Source organism: Silene latifolia, chromosome 1, assembly GCF_048544455.1.
Source record: "Silene latifolia isolate original U9 population chromosome 1, ASM4854445v1, whole genome shotgun sequence".
In the NCBI taxonomy this organism is placed as follows: domain Eukaryota; kingdom Viridiplantae; phylum Streptophyta; class Magnoliopsida; order Caryophyllales; family Caryophyllaceae; genus Silene; species Silene latifolia.
The window spans coordinates 12,343,564-12,360,152 of NC_133526.1; positions in this window are offsets into that span (position 1 = coordinate 12,343,564).

Genomic DNA, 16,589 nt, shown 5'->3' on the forward strand with positions numbered 1-16,589 from the left:
GTTATGTTAAATTAGTGACTCTTAATATGTCTTGGGTAATACTGTTTTATAATATATTTTAATTTTAATTAACAAATGAAAGATTAAGCATTTGCATAATAATTATATTCCATATAGAAGGTAAGAATTCTTCCTTTTTTTTTCCTATTACTTTTACCGCTAATTCTTTTCTATGTATGCATTTAGTAATTGATCGATTACAAAAGTAAATAGATAGGGAGAAGGCATTGAAGTTTTATTCTAATATTCAACCAACGTTTACATTGAATGAAAAAGTCATTTCCTAGATAGATCAAGAATGCCATAAATTAGCGAAAAAATAGAATATTTCAAGTATTTATTGGTTCTTCAAATGTTTGATTATGGAGTAGGTGAAGTATTTACATGATTAATGTGTAAGTGAACTGTTTATATTAACAAGAAGTTGAGATGATTGATTATCAAAATTTCTAGACAAGTAGATAACTGTCATTATTGTAAAACATATTTTCATGATGGTTAAATCTAAAAAAGATTTTGATACCGCAATTTCAATTTCCTATTAGTTTTAATGGTGTAGTAAATGATCAAATTATTAAAATGTATAACTATCTTAGTTTTCAGTGCGCCGTGAATTGATAGTGTTGTCAGATTGCACTTTAAATATACTTCACTCAAATTATGATAGTAATAAGACTACTCAATTTTTCTCATCCTACCCAAACAAATAACCACGGTTTAGTTTTCAGTAATCAAGTTGTACGTATTTGATTTTTCTCAAAAAAATGTATCAATTTGAGAAAAGTGTGTATTTATTGATTTCCGAAAAATGAAGCTATATTTAACATTGCACTCCGGTGAGCTTCTAAAGATGTTTCTGGTAAAAAGGAGCGGCTAAAATGACGTGTAGTAAAATATGAAGCATGAAGTTTAATAATTTATCAACCATTAATTAAAATACCAAATTTCACCTTAATATTTAAAGCGACCCGTGCTTTTTGCACGGGTACAAAAACTAGTTGTTTTATTAATTAGTATAGATAGTTAAATAGTTAAATTGAAAGTTATGAACACCTCAACATGACTGGCCACTTTAACAAATAGCTATTCACACCGGTTTAAAAACGTAAAGGAATGATTTTGAGTCTAATAATTATCTAAATTGCATGATTAAACAATATTGTCTAATCAAGTAAAAACATGATGCTTAAAAAATTTAAATTCATGCCATCAAACAATTGTATATATTATATAGGATATGAAAATTATTTTAAAAAAACCACAAAATTCTAAAATTAATTATGATATTATGGAGACCTTAAAATATAGAGAAGTTGGTAAAAACAACAATAAAATATGGCGGTATAAATCTATAAAATCTTATTAAAAGCTTAGCTTCAAAAGACCACGCAGATAATGCCACGTAGGATAAGGAAAAGCCACGTATGCATTTGCAATGCCACATCTTAATCCGCGTATCACTCTAATCTTTAAAATTTTATTAAAAGGCTACTTGAAACACCTATTAAATATCACGTAGACATCGACTAAAAGCCACCTAGGATTATAAATGTCACGTAGACATCGACTAAAAGCCACCTAGCAATAATTATTTTTTAATCCCTTTTTTCCTTCTTTAAAAGAAAAACCAAAATCGTATTAGTAATCCATGTTCTTTTACTCTACCCACATATGAATCAACTACATATACAATTTTCAAAATATCAACTTCCCCAATTTTGTTGCCAAAATGCCTTTGGATTGCCGATGTCCGCATTGAAATATATTTCTATCTATACAATATAGTTAAATGACTAGCTAAATTATCTATAAAATACCATTAAAAGACTAACTTGAGTAGTATTTAATTGTCATGTGACAACTCTCAAAAACCTCTTAATAAGTTAATATGCTATAATATTTCATATCTAATTAAGTTCTAATTTTAATAATAATAACACAGTCAAGATGTTTTATTATGCATTTACTCCACTTTTGTTTTTCCTCTTCTCTCATTCATTGTAGGTTCGTAACCTAATTTCAACCTTTCATCCTACTCTTGAATTCTTAATCTTAATGAATGCTATAGCTTAATATATATATATATATATATATATATATATATATATATATATATATATATATATATATATATATATATATATATATATATAAAAATAAAATAACTGTTTTAATAATATTCTTAAAAGTAAAGGTATGACATTTTATTTCAACCACTATTTAAGATCAACAATAATAATAATAATTTTCATTAATAATTTTTCCTATTTGTTTTACTTCTTGAGCTCCTCACTAATGAATTATCTTATTTAATAATACTCATAACTCAAAAATAAATGAAAAGACAAATTAAAAGATGAAAATCAATTGTTTATAATGGCTATTAAACCTACAATAGTTTCCATTCGCTAATTCTCCATTTAATAACTATTAATCATGAATTTCCAAATTATAAACTATATTTCATGGTTGAATTAAAAAATTCCAAAAAAAAAAGATGTAACTTACCAAAATTCACATCAAAATTTCTTAATTTAAAATTAAAATTCCCATTTTATAATAAAAAAAATGTTAGTGAATCGATTAACATTTTTCATAGTAATATAGCTCATAAAAGTCATACATTTATTTATTTATTTATTTAAAATTACATAAACTTGAAAAGAAAAACAAATGAGTAGCTTAATAATATTCTTAAACGTAAAATTATGACATTTTATATTCAACCATTATTTAAGTTCAACCCACGATAATTTTCACATAAGTCCAATGATTTTCTTAAAGGTTTATTAACATGTTTTATTACAAAAATTTCAATTAAAATGTCAATATTAATTATAAATTATGAAATTTGATGTAAATCTGTAAGGGTTATATAAATTTTGGAAGACAATATATTTAATATACAAAATTAATTTAAGAATAATAATATCCTTTCATATTATAGATATAAGTGAATTAAGTTAATTTATAGATAAATGATTTAAATTAATGTCATGTAATAATAAATTGATAATCCATGTCACATTAATTCGCCATGTCACATTAAAAATATGCAACATCACATTTAAATATGTCATGTCACATTAAATTTTAATCTAGGTGGCTTTTTGGATCCTATGTGGCTTTGTCAAGGTGGCGTTTATTTGTCATTTTAGGGTAGCCTTTTAATTATTTATTCGTTCTTAATTTCTTATGTATTCAATTTTTTTTTTATTTCGAATACATATAATAGTACTCCATATGAAATATCTTGAAATTATTAACTTATAGTTAATGCGTATTTTTTTATTGTAGTTTTTTTTTTGAGTTAATTAAATTTAAATCTAATGGAATATGGATGGATTTTTAAAGTAAATAAGTGAATTAAATTAATGCAATATAATAATAAATTGGATAATCCACGTCATATTAGTTTGCCAAGTCACATGTTATTGTATACGTGGCTTTTTTTCATCCAATGTGGCATTGTCTATGTGGCATTTTTAGGTTAGCCTTTTAATAGTATTTATAGATTCGTTCTTAATTTCTTATGTATTCAATTTTTTTTTTTTTATTTCGAATACATATAATAGTACTCCATATGAAATATCTTGAAATTATTAACTTATAGTTAATGCGTATTTTTTTATTGTAGTTTTTTTTTCGAGTTAATTAAATTTAAATCTAATGGAATATGGATGGATTTTTAAAGTAAATAAGTGAATTAAATTAATGCAATATAATAATAAATTGGATAATCCACGTCATATTAGTTTGTCAAGTCACATGTTATTGTATACGTGGCTTTTTTTCATCCAATGTGGCATTGTCTATGTGGCATTTTTAGGTTAGCCTTTTAATAGTATTTATAGATTACATATCTTTTGTATATATCTTGGTATTGATTTATTTTTATGGTTTTTTAACATTTCTATTAGTAAATTATGTCTAACCTCTTTATTTTGTTGTGTTTTATAGGATTCAATGTCATGATCTTCTTTGATGTGAACATTTTATTGTTATGTTGTAAGTTACTACTTTTGCCTATTGTTCTATTTTTCAATTTTTTTTAACCCTTTAATTTTCATATATGTATAGTTTCTATTCTTACCCGCTTTGAGTTCAACATGACAAACAAAACCTTATATTTCACCTCATTCATAAATTTTTTTAAAAAAATTTAAAAAAATATAAGCTGCAAACACAAAAAATAAAATAAAATTGATGCAAACCTTTTATCTCCCTCCCATAACTTTGGTTATCAATTTACTCTATTTATATAACTTTATTATCTTCTTAATGATGATCTTTTTGCTTTTCCCTCACCATTATATAACAATAATCATAATTTCCATGTTATTCAAAAAATTGGTATGTAAAGTACAATATTATAAAAAGGCAAGAATAAATATTTCACTAAATTATCTCACTAAGCCATGTGTCATAAAAAAATTCATTTTTTATTATCACGTGTCGCATGCTTATTAGTAAAAAACTTTTAAAAGTATAAAGTCTCAAACATACAAAATAAATTAAAAAAAATTGATTCAAACTTTTTATCTCCCTCTCATAACTTTAATCATCAATTTACCCTATTTATTTAACTTTATTACTTTTATTTAACGATGATCTTTTTGCTTTCCCCTCACCATTATATAACAATCAAATTTTCCATTTTATTCCAAAAATTAGTATGTAAAGTTTACATAGATAACTAGAATATATTTTTACTTTTTTTCTTTATTGTATATTGAATTAATTAGAATCTTATTTTTTATTATTTTTGTGTTTTCAAATTGCAGGTGGATGATACATACTCATATAATTTAAAAATATTACCTTAAGCAACTTTTTATTAGTTGAATATGCAACTCTTTTCACTATAAAGTTTATGCCGCGGCCATAAAACCCATCTATAATTTATACAATCTAATTTAAAGGGGTACTTAAAATGACAAATTTAATTAAATGTATTATGGAAATTTTAATGTGACGTGGATTATTAATTTATAATTACATGGCATTGATTTCATTCACTCATCTATAAATAAATCTATACAATTTAATTAAATGGTAGCTAAAATGACAAATTTTAATGTGACAAAAGGATGTAAATGTAATAAACTTTTTAGTTTTCTCTCATCTTTATACCTATTAATAATTAATACATTCTACTAATTTAGCATATCACTTTTTTCTTAAATGATGAATTTTTGGCATTCTACTAACTTAGCATATCACTTTTTTCGTAAATGCTGAATTGTTGGCTTCCCTCCTCATTTATACTACGTATACATTGCCATATTTTTGTCTACGATTATCATCTCTTGTGTTATCACAATATATCTACTTGTCTACCTTAAACACCTTTGAGATTTTATTTTGTCGGTCTAAACACTCTAATTCATTCAACCAATAAAGAGAACTTAAAATAACGCCTAAATATTTGTTGGAAGATAAACATTCATAGTTCATAATCTTTAAGCAGATTAAAACAATAAATTAATAATGATCCCGTGATTTTCACGGGCTCCAATACTAGTTAAATTTGTTAATAATGAGAATGAATGCTCAAAAGTCATAAACATTTATACATATTTATGTATATATTAAATTTGGTAATAATAAAAAAAACCCAAAAGTCATAAAACACATCCTCATTTGGCTATAAATGTTTGATGGAAGACAACATTTGTTAGCCGAAATTCAAGCGAATATTTTTTTATCCTCCATCGCCAAAAGAATTTATATATGTGTCAATAATCTTTCTTATCATTATATCAGCATCAAGGTAAGTGTGCTAGGGTTTTAAATTAATAATTTATTTATTTATTTTGAAGTTCCATTGGTTATGAAGTAATCTTCACATTTTTAACCTTCACATATATGTTGTTTTATTCTCATTCAGGGGTTATCAAGATTTGTGGAGTTGTGTTATTCATGAGTAAATTTATTTATATCTTTATGATTCAATACCCTATTTCTTACTTTATTTAAGGGAAAACTTAAATTAATAACGATAAGGTTAATATTACATAAATTAAATTCCACCATTTTATTTTTTATTAATCACTCAGTTGGTTTTTTTAGGAATAGTTCATTTAAGAAAGAAGACTATTTGAAAAAGAAAAATACTAGAATTGCTTAAACAAATATTCCCTCTATTCCACTCAATACTATGTTGTAAACTAACTACAAAATTGACTACATGAATGTGAATGACTAATTGTTTTTAGGTTCATAAATAAAATTTAGTATTTCAAAAACTTTCAAATGTATGTTTTATTTAGATATGTGTTTCTTTTTTATTCATCATTTTTCCTTTGAAAAATAGCTCTCATAGAATGAAATTGGAGTTGCGAGGATCTCAATCTTATTAACAAGTTGGACAAAAAAATTCTATTGACATAAATAATGGTTAAATGTAAATTATTATCTGATATTTATGCGTACATGTCTTTTTTTGGAAACCGTAAAGAAAGAGATTTCAATGAGATTTGTAGTAGGCTATTATTTAACTCATTTTATCATTTATGCAAAAATATAAAATTTAAATTTTTTGACAAATTGGTATAGATGATATAGTAAGACTAGCATTTATTAAAGTTCATAACTATGCTACAATATGATTTATGACAATTAAAATATTGAGAAGATAAAAACCTTATAATTCTATATGTTTTAAGCTCATTACATTGAAAGATTTATTATTCTCAAAAAAAAGAAGGAAAAAAAAGGAGAAATAACTCATTATGCATTAATTTGCCCTTTCGTCTTTACTTACCAACTTTATTTGCCAGAAGACAAAGCGACCTTCAAACTTTTACATAGAAAATTAGTACAAATTCTATACAAATCTAATAAAAAAGCAACCTTAAGCATTTAATTTTTTATTTTTTATTTTTTACATGGTGTCATGAATTACTGGTCTTATTGAAAGGTAACTTTTTTTAAAACCATATATTTTTAGTATATTAGTCAAAATAACAACTAAAATATACTCCCTCCTATTCGGGGTTTTCTTCCCCTTTGATGTGGGTACAATATTTTAGGAGATGATTAAAGAATGAATAAAGGAAGATGGTGGGGTTTGTGAATTGGAGAGAGGAATGAATAATTAGGAATTAAATAAGGAATTGTGAGTTAGGTGGGGTTTGGTGATATGAGAGAGGGATGAATAAAATAAGAGTAAAAATTGGGTGGGATTTGGTAATAGGAGAGAGAGATGAATAAAATAAGAGTAAATGTTTCTAAAATAAGAAAGGGAAAGAAAACCTGAATAATCCGTTTAAGGAAATAGGGAAGAAAATAGTGAATAGGAGGGAGTAATATATAATTTTGAAAATAAACCAAAATTGTAAAAGAAACAAGGTATTAACCAACTAACTTTTATATATTTCAAGACTATATTTTTTTAAATGGATCAACTAATTGCTCACAAATATAAACCATACGATAAAAATAACAAAACTAAAACAGATAAACTCGTGAATCTCACGAGTCACAAACCTAGTTTTATGTTAACAACATAAAATAAACACAAAGTGTTATATAGGAGAGTTGCTGTAAAATAAATTTTATATATTGGACTATTTAGTTAGTGAGCCTATTTTTAAGTAATCATAAATCCATGTTAAATGTGGAGTGAGGTTTTGGAGGGAAAAAAAATCTGTAATAGTTGTTGTTTTATTATTTTACTAGTTTAGGACCCGTGCAAAGTTGCACGGGCGTGTATAGATTTTATATATAAAACTTTTCGTAAATTCTTCGATTTACAACATTGTTTTGGTTTCTTATTTGAGGTAATTGATTTCCCATATGTTACATGGAAATTATATATTTGACAATTACAATTACAATTACAATTACAATACTTTTATAACAGTATAATCTACACATTTAAATTATAATGTTAATTTTTTTTCAAAATAACATTAGTATTAAGGGAGTATTAATTGTAAAAACATAGTTACACTCTTGTTGTATATCATGCTTGCACCCTCGCATCTCATATCTTTTATTAGAGCACGCATATGCCAACATGTTTACACCTATGTTAAAATTTCAAATATCGACAAATTTTATCATATAGGATAAGTTTTGAAATGTTTGCACAAAAATTAAAATTGAAATGAGGACAAAATAAAAAGTAGAATTACGAATTAAGTCAAAACAATATCAATTAACGTATACACTTGAAAACTTGGCATAAAAGGAAAGAATGTTTATGAGTTACACATTATGATATCTCTATAAATTATTTTCTATTTGATATACTAATCAATATATGTAATTGACCATACTAAAACCTCTTTGAGCTTTTCAAATTATTTTACGACCCGTTAATCACGAAACATATTTGGTCTCTATGTCCCATAACATTACTCGTGTTTCGTATCTTTTGATGCACACATCCAAAAGTCATAAACTAAGTTGAATTTATTTTTTAGTTTCAAGGTATTCAATATTTGACTGGTAGAAATTGGTACTAATTAAATCAATTTGAAAATCAATTTGAGGTTCATTTTTGTTAACATGGTGGGCTTATTTCATAATCAATATTAGTCGTGTATGAGTTAGTGGATCTAAATTTGATGATCATTATGGGCCATTTGATTAGTGGGCTAATGGATTTTGGTAAAATTGTGTTTAGTATGAGGTGTGTATTTAGGCGGAAAATTAAAAAAAGATATTTATGGTTTGCGTTTTATTATTTATAAGAAATAAGAAATTGGTCACTTTTATCAATGTAAGTAGAATGTAGAGTGGTAAAAGTGACCAATTTATAAGAAATAGTGAATATTTTGTGTAAAAATGATTTTTTTAAGTAGTCACTGTTAATAACAAAATAGTGGTAACTTTTAATATCAAAAGCTAAATTTTTACCATAAAATGGTCACTTTTATTTTTTCCCATCATATTAGAGTATCATATCATAGTATAATTTGTGATTGATAATTAGGCCCTTGACACTCTAAAGTTAGACCTCTTATTCATGTTCGCTAATGTTAAATATACATCCAATCAAAACTCTCTATTGCATACCCTTTAATCCTTTATTAATGTGTAAACAATGACAACCTACTCATAATCAAATTTCTTTCGTATAAATTGTATTAACAAATAAAAAAATTTGAGCGAGATCGGAGATAGTCTCTAAATAAGTTATTTTGATACAACATTGTAGTCATTTATTCGTTTTCATGACCATTATATAATTATATTGTTTACCATGGCTTGAAACAACTCTTTAACTTTGTACATATTCTTATAATAAGTGTACTCAATTTATTTTTAACCATGTTTTCACCTGTTTTATTGCCCATGCATGGTACTATTTTTTACTATAATTATAAAATAAGCTCATAATAAATTTATTGTGAGACCTTCTCTAAAGTCATTTACCCAATGCTTCTCAAATACAATTTGTTATTTGTTAGATTACTCAATTTACTCGTGCAAGAAAAGGGGAGATGTTATAATAACATGATAATCGAAGATCGGCAACAAAATATTAAGTTCATAGTAAAAAAAAAAAAATTAATCAAGAAAATACTATGACAATTGTTATTGTTTTATTAATTCGTATAGATAGTTAGATTGAAAGTTATGAACACTTCAACATGACTGGCCACTTTAGCAAATAGCTATTCACACCGGTTTAAAAATATAAAAGGAATGACTTTGAGACTAACGATTATCTAAATTGCATGATTAAACAATATTGTCTAATCGAGTAAAAACATGATGCTTGAAAATTTTAAATTCATGCCAAACAATTGTATATACTATATAGGATATGATTTTTTTTTTTAAAAAACCACAAAATTCTAAAACTAATTATGATATTATGGAGGGAGACCTTAAAATATAGAGAAGTTAGTAAAAACAGCAATAAAATATGGTGGTATAAATCTTATTTAACAACATAAAAGAAATTTTATATATTAGGCTATTTAGTTAGTGGTTAGTGGACCTATTTTTAAGGAATCATAAAATCTATGTTAAATGTGGAAGTGAAGTTTTGGAGGGAAAAAAAATATGTTATGGTTGTTGTTTTATTATTTTATATAGATATATAGATATATATATATATAGTAATAAGATCATCTAAGTCCACCTCTTACATTTGAGCCCATAAGTCTCATTGTGAGCCTTTGGATCTTGAAAATGAAGGGATAGGATGAAACACAAAAAAGTGGGTTAATCCTCTAATTTTGCTCTCTTCCTCTAATTTTCTTATTAACTCCATTATTTCTCATCACTAAACATTAACCTCTCATTATCACATCTCCTCATTCTCTCTCTATATCTCACTTCTCCATATTCTCTAAAAAAAAACCCAAGAAAAAAAAAACCCAAAACACCAAACAAATAAAAAACCCAAAAAATCCAAATAAATCAATTACTCATCTATTCTTCATTCACCTAACACCACCCACCGGACACCACCACAGTCGCCACCCCCGCCCCCGCCACCACCACCACGGCGGCCGCCTCCCGTCATTTTTTTTTTTTTTTTTTTTTTTTTTTTTTTTAAACTTGTGTTTGGGTGTTCTTTTTATTTTTTTTGTTGTTTTTTCTCCTTATATCGTCTTGCTATATAATATTGTTTTAAATTTGTGAGTTTTTATTTTTTTAATCTTAGATCTACTAAAATAGATCAATTTTCATTGACCCGTTTTTTTTGTTCATTTCCGTTTTGTTATTTTTTTTTTCAATTTTCATGTTTTGGTCTTTATGTTTTCATTTCCGTTTTGTAGTTAATGTTTTGTTTTTTTTGACCCATCTCCGTTTTTTTTCGTTCATTTCCGTTTTTTTTTTTTTTTTTTTTTTTTTTTCAATTTTCATGTTTTGGTCTTTTTTTTCCGGTTATTGACATTCTTACAAATTATAATTTGATTTCGTATTTAAAATTTTCTTTTGGTATTGTGTGATTTAGGATCTATTAAAATTACTTTATCGGTTAAAATTACACTTTTTTTCGTTGAAATTACACTTTTTCCGTTAAAATTACACTTTTTTTGGGTTAAAATTACACTTTTTTTCGTTAAAATTACACTTTTTACCGTTAAAATTACACTTTTTTCCGTTAAAATTACACTTTTTTTAGGTTAAAATCACAGTTTTTTCATTGTTAAAAATACACTTTTTTCCGTTAAAATTACACTTTTTTGTGTTAAAATTTCACTTTTTTTTCCGGTTAAAATTATAGTACTAAATGTATTAGTTATGAAATCTCATTTTTTTTACTTTTTTCTTGTTGATATCACTTTGTTAATATCCGTCTTGTTATATATATTTGCCAAATTTCGTATTTAAAATTTTATTTTGGTATTATGTGATTTAGGATCTATTAAAATTACTTTATCGGTTAAAATTACAATTTTTTCCGTTAAAATTACACTTTTTTCCGTTAAAATCACACTTTTTTCCGTTAAAATCACAGTTTTTTCCTAGTTATAATTACACTTTTTTCCGTTAAAATTACACTTTTTTCCGTTAAAATCACACTTTTTTCCTAGTTATAATTACACTTTTTTCCGTTAAAATTACACTTTTTTCTGTTAAAATTACACTTTTTTCCTTTAAAATTACACTTGTCTTCATTAAAATTACATTTATCTCTACTAAGGTTATCTCCTCAATGACTAAAGTTACGCTTTTGGACTAAAGTTAGAACAATTTGGACTGAAGTTACACAAATTTGGACTAAACTTACACAATTTGGACTAAAATTACACAATTTGGACTAAAATTACACAATTTGGACTAAAGATACACAAATTTGGACTATAGTTATACATTTGGATTAAAATTACACTTTTATGGACTAAAATTACACTTACAGGACTAAAATTACACTTTTGTAGACTAAATTTATACATTTGTGGATTAAAGTTACACATTTGTAGACTAAAATTACACTTTTTTGTACTAAAATTACACTTTTGTGGACTAAAATTACACTCATAAAACGATAAAAGATGCACACACTATCAATTTACTAAGTTACACTTTAGTGGACAATGATTGGAATTGCACAATCTAAATGACTCAAAATAAATGAATTGTGTAATTTTACTCTAAATTTAGTTGTAAATAGTGTATTATTAGTTCAAAATTATTCGTAAGTAGTGTATTTTCAATCCAAAAATGTATTTTTAGTCCAAAATTGTATAATTTTAGTCCAAATTTAGTTGTAAATATTGTATTCAATTTAGTCGTAAACTCCATTAGTTCGTCCAAATAGTCCAAATAGTCCAAATTAGTTAGTCCATATTGTCCAAAATGTCCAAATTAGTTAGTCCATATTGTCCAAATTAATTAGTCCAAATTGTCCAAATAGTCCAAATTATCCAAATAGTCCAAATTAGTCTAACTTTAGTCCAAGAGTGTAACTTTAGTCATTAATAGAGATAAGTGTAATTTTAACAGGAAAAAGTGTAATTTTAACCGAAAAAAGTATAATTTTAAAGTAGAAAGGTGTAATTTTAAAGGAAAAAAATGTAATTCCAACAAGAAAAAGTATAATTTTAACAGGAAAAAGTGTAATTGTAACAGAATTGAGTGTAATTTTAACATAAAAAGTGTAATTGTAACAAAAAGTGTAATTGTAAGAAGAAAAAGTGTAATTGTGACAGAGAAAGTGTAATTGTAACAAGAAATAGTGTAATTCTAACATAAAAAGTGTAATTGTAACAAAAAAAAGTGTAATTGTAAGAAGAAAAAGTGTAATTGTGACAAGAAAAAGTGTAATTCCAACTAAAAAAATGTAATTTTAACAGGAAAAAGTGTAATTGTAACAAGAAAAAGTGTAATTGTAATAGAAAAAAGTGTAATTTTAACAGGAAAAAGTGTAATTATAACCGAAATAAGGGTAATTTTAACCTAAAAAGTTTAATTTTAACCAAAAAAAATGTAATTTTAACCAAAAAAAGTGAAATTGTAACCAAAAAAAGTGTAATAATAAAAAACAGAAATAAAAAGTAGATGAAATAAATGAAGGTGAAGACTGAAAATGTGAAACAATAAAAAAAAAAGAAATAAAAAAATGCAAAAACCAAAATCAAAATATGAAACACAAACAACCAAAAACCGAAATAAACAAAATGCAAAAAAAAAAAAAATATGAAACAATAAAAAAAAAACGAGATCTGAAAATGTGAAAAAAAATAAAAAAAAAAGGGAACATCTACATTGCTGAGACAAGTAATAAACCGAATCTAAAAAAACAATGAAACCGAATCTGAAAAAAAAATAATAAACCAAATCTAAAAAAAATAATAAACCAAATTTAAAAAACAATGAAACAAGATTTGAAATAAAAAATGAAAAAATGATCTCAGAAAAACGAAATAAAAAACGAGATCTAAACGGAAGAGAAAAAATAAACCAAATACACGAAATCTTAAACATAAAAAAAATCTGAAAAAAAATAAACAATAAAACCCAACCCCTAATCAAAAAATCTCTGAAAATAAATTAAAAAAATACAAAATTTGTAACAAAAAAAACGGCCACAACAAGTGAACATTCTCAGCAATGCAGTGATTAATTTCTGCCATTTTTACTTTCTAAATCGTTTCTACATGCTCTTCTTATTTGAAGGTATAATCTTTATGAGATTGTTTTGTTTAACACGAGGAATGATGTGCTCTAGACGCCCAGATCTGAAAAGAAAAACGAAAAAAAAAAATGAAATGAGGAGAGGAGGCGGGAGGATTTCGAGGCTGGGTGAAGGTGGTTTCGGGTTGGTGGTCGGAAAGAAGGGGAGGAGGTTGTGTGGTTGGTGGAGGTCGTGATGGTGGGAGGAGAAGGCGGCGTTGGGGTTGCGGGGTTGAGGAGGAACAGGGTTGGGGTTGCGGGGTTGAGGGAGGGCGACGTTGGATGGTGGTGGGGTTGCGGGGTCACTGGCTGCCGGAGGAAGGAGGGCGACGTCGAGGAGGAACGCTTTTCTTTTTTTTGTTCTGAGATGTTTTTGGGTTTTATTTGTTTCATTGGGGTTTTTTTTTTCTGAGATTTTTTGGGTTTTTTTTGTTTGATGAGAGTAAAATGAGAGAATGTGAAAGTGAGATGTAGAGAGGGAGAGGAGGGTGTGATAATGAGGGAAGGAGTGATTAGTGAGAAATTTAATTGAATTGAGGAGGTAATTAAGGGAGCTTGATTTCTAGCCCTTCATTGAGATGTAATCTCCTCCCTCCATCCCCTCCATCCTAAGGCCCTTAGAAAGACTTAGGGACTCAATTGATGGAAGGGACTTAGAAGAACTTATCACTATATATATATATATATATATATATATATATATATATATATATATATATATATATATATATATATATATATATATATATATATATATATATATATATATATAGACTAGTTTGAACTATGAAGGATTGAAGGTAGACTTGAGAAAATAGGCCCGGCCCAAATAACCTGATCCGAACTCGAACTCAAGACCCAAACCTCAATTGACCAAGATCCAAAATAAGTGATATTGTTACAACCTGATTCCTGGCTGCTAAAGGTCGTCGACAAATTACTAAATATCGTCGACAATTTTAATGAACTTCCAAATTTGCCCCTCCCTCACACTCCCCCTAATATTTTCCTTTTTATTCAAAAACTACCTATCACATTCCAAATTTTGAAAAAAAACAACCCGACTCAGATTTTGAAGAAAAAAACCCGACACAAACGTATCGACCGCATCATTTCCGTCACGAATTCAAACATTCAACAAGGTATGTGATTCGGGATTAAATTTTTTTTGTAGTATTTTGCTTAGTTTGTAAATGTGTGACGGAATTAGGATAGATGCCAAATTAGTGACGGAATTAGGATAGATGCTTTGATTTCAATCGGATTTAGTCGTGTTACGCGAAAATCAAACAGAATAATCGAAACAATTAATCGAAAAAAAAAAAAAAAGAAGACGAAAATCTGGGCTGAGACGTTGGGTTTCTTCGTCCCATACCCAGGCCAGACGAAGCCATTGCTCGTCTCATGTGGCCTTTGGACGAAGGATTCCTTCGTCTGGGCTTGGTGTTGGACGAAGGAATTCTTCGTCTGGCCCAAATGTTGTTTTTTTTTTCTTTTTTCTTTTTGTTTTAGAATTTCTCGTTACTTTTTTTTTTTTTTTTTTTTTTTTTAAAATAAATTTTATTCCGTCTTGTTTTGTTATCGTTATAAAGTAATAAATTATTAATAATAATTGTCGTTCGTGGCGAAGTCGTTGTAAATATATATTTTTTCCGTCTCGTTTTGTCGATGTAAAATATAAATTAATTATTACTAATAAACTTCTTTTGGGGATATTTTGTTTTTTTATTTATTTTTTAATTTACATAAACTTATATTTATAAATTCTTTGTTTTATTAATTTAAGTAATCAAGTTGTTGTAAATATATTTTTGTTTAACGTCTCGTTTAGTTTACGTAAAATATTAATTAATTATTATTACTAAACCCCGTTCCGGGTTATTTTTTTTTTTTTTTTTTTAATTTTTAATTTACTTAAACTTATATTTATAAATTCTTTGTTTTATTTTTTGAATAGATGGCCGGTGGAGGAAATGACCGTCACGTTCGAGCTCGAAAGGGGCTCCGGTTTGAGTCGAGGTTGGAGATGGTAGTACCGATTCGTGGGTGATGAGCGGTTGGAGGAGGAGCTGGTTTGGTCTGGTGATGTGATAGGTGAGGAGGAGTCGGGTTATGAGCGAGTGCGTAGGGTGCCACGTAGACGGAATGAGGAGGGGCGTTTCCTGCGGAGGTCGGATGGTAGTTCTAGTAGTGTGGTGGCTCCAAAGAAGAAGTCGGGTAAGGATGTCTCTTGGTTGATCGATCATCGTGTTCCTGGTGGTCCCGACTTTCCCACGTGATTCCTAGCTTTGGGGGCCACATTGCCAACACCTTATGGTCGACTCCTAATGAGGTCGGTCGACCGGTTTTTTAACGGTTACCACCGGTTTGGTAAGACGAGGTTGTTGAGTTGTTGGCAACTCCCTCCGTGCTTAAGACTATTTATGACGGTATTGGTCTTTCTCACCTATTAGATTCCATGGCCGAGAATTATAACATGCCCCTTATTTCTGCTTTTGTTGAGAGATGGCAACCCGACACCAACAGTTTTCACATGCCCTTTGGGGAGATGTCCATACTCCTTCACGATGTTGCGCAGATCTTAGGCGTTCGGGTTGATGGTAACTGTTGTAAGGTGGAGAGTAATGACGGGACGTTGGCGGATCCCCTTATGTATGTTTGTGGCTTTTTTGGGATTTCATCGGAGCGATTGAGGTTGCCGTTAAACTCTAGGAAGAAGGTCCCTATTTACAAGAGTGGGGGTATATTGGTAGATGCGGTTGTGAAACGGCGAGAGCTAATTGTGATGTTGTTTTTGCTCGGGGTTTTTGGTCATGCGGTGTTGGGGTCGACACTTTTTGTCGACAAATCAGGTGATAGGTTACGTCCTCAGTTGTTTCCTTTAGTGTATGATGCTGATGGTGTACACGACTACGCTTGGGGAGCCGGTGTACTTACCTTCATGTACCGACAGGTTGGGGTGGCTTCACGTCTTTGGTGTGAAGACTATTGGTGGTTGC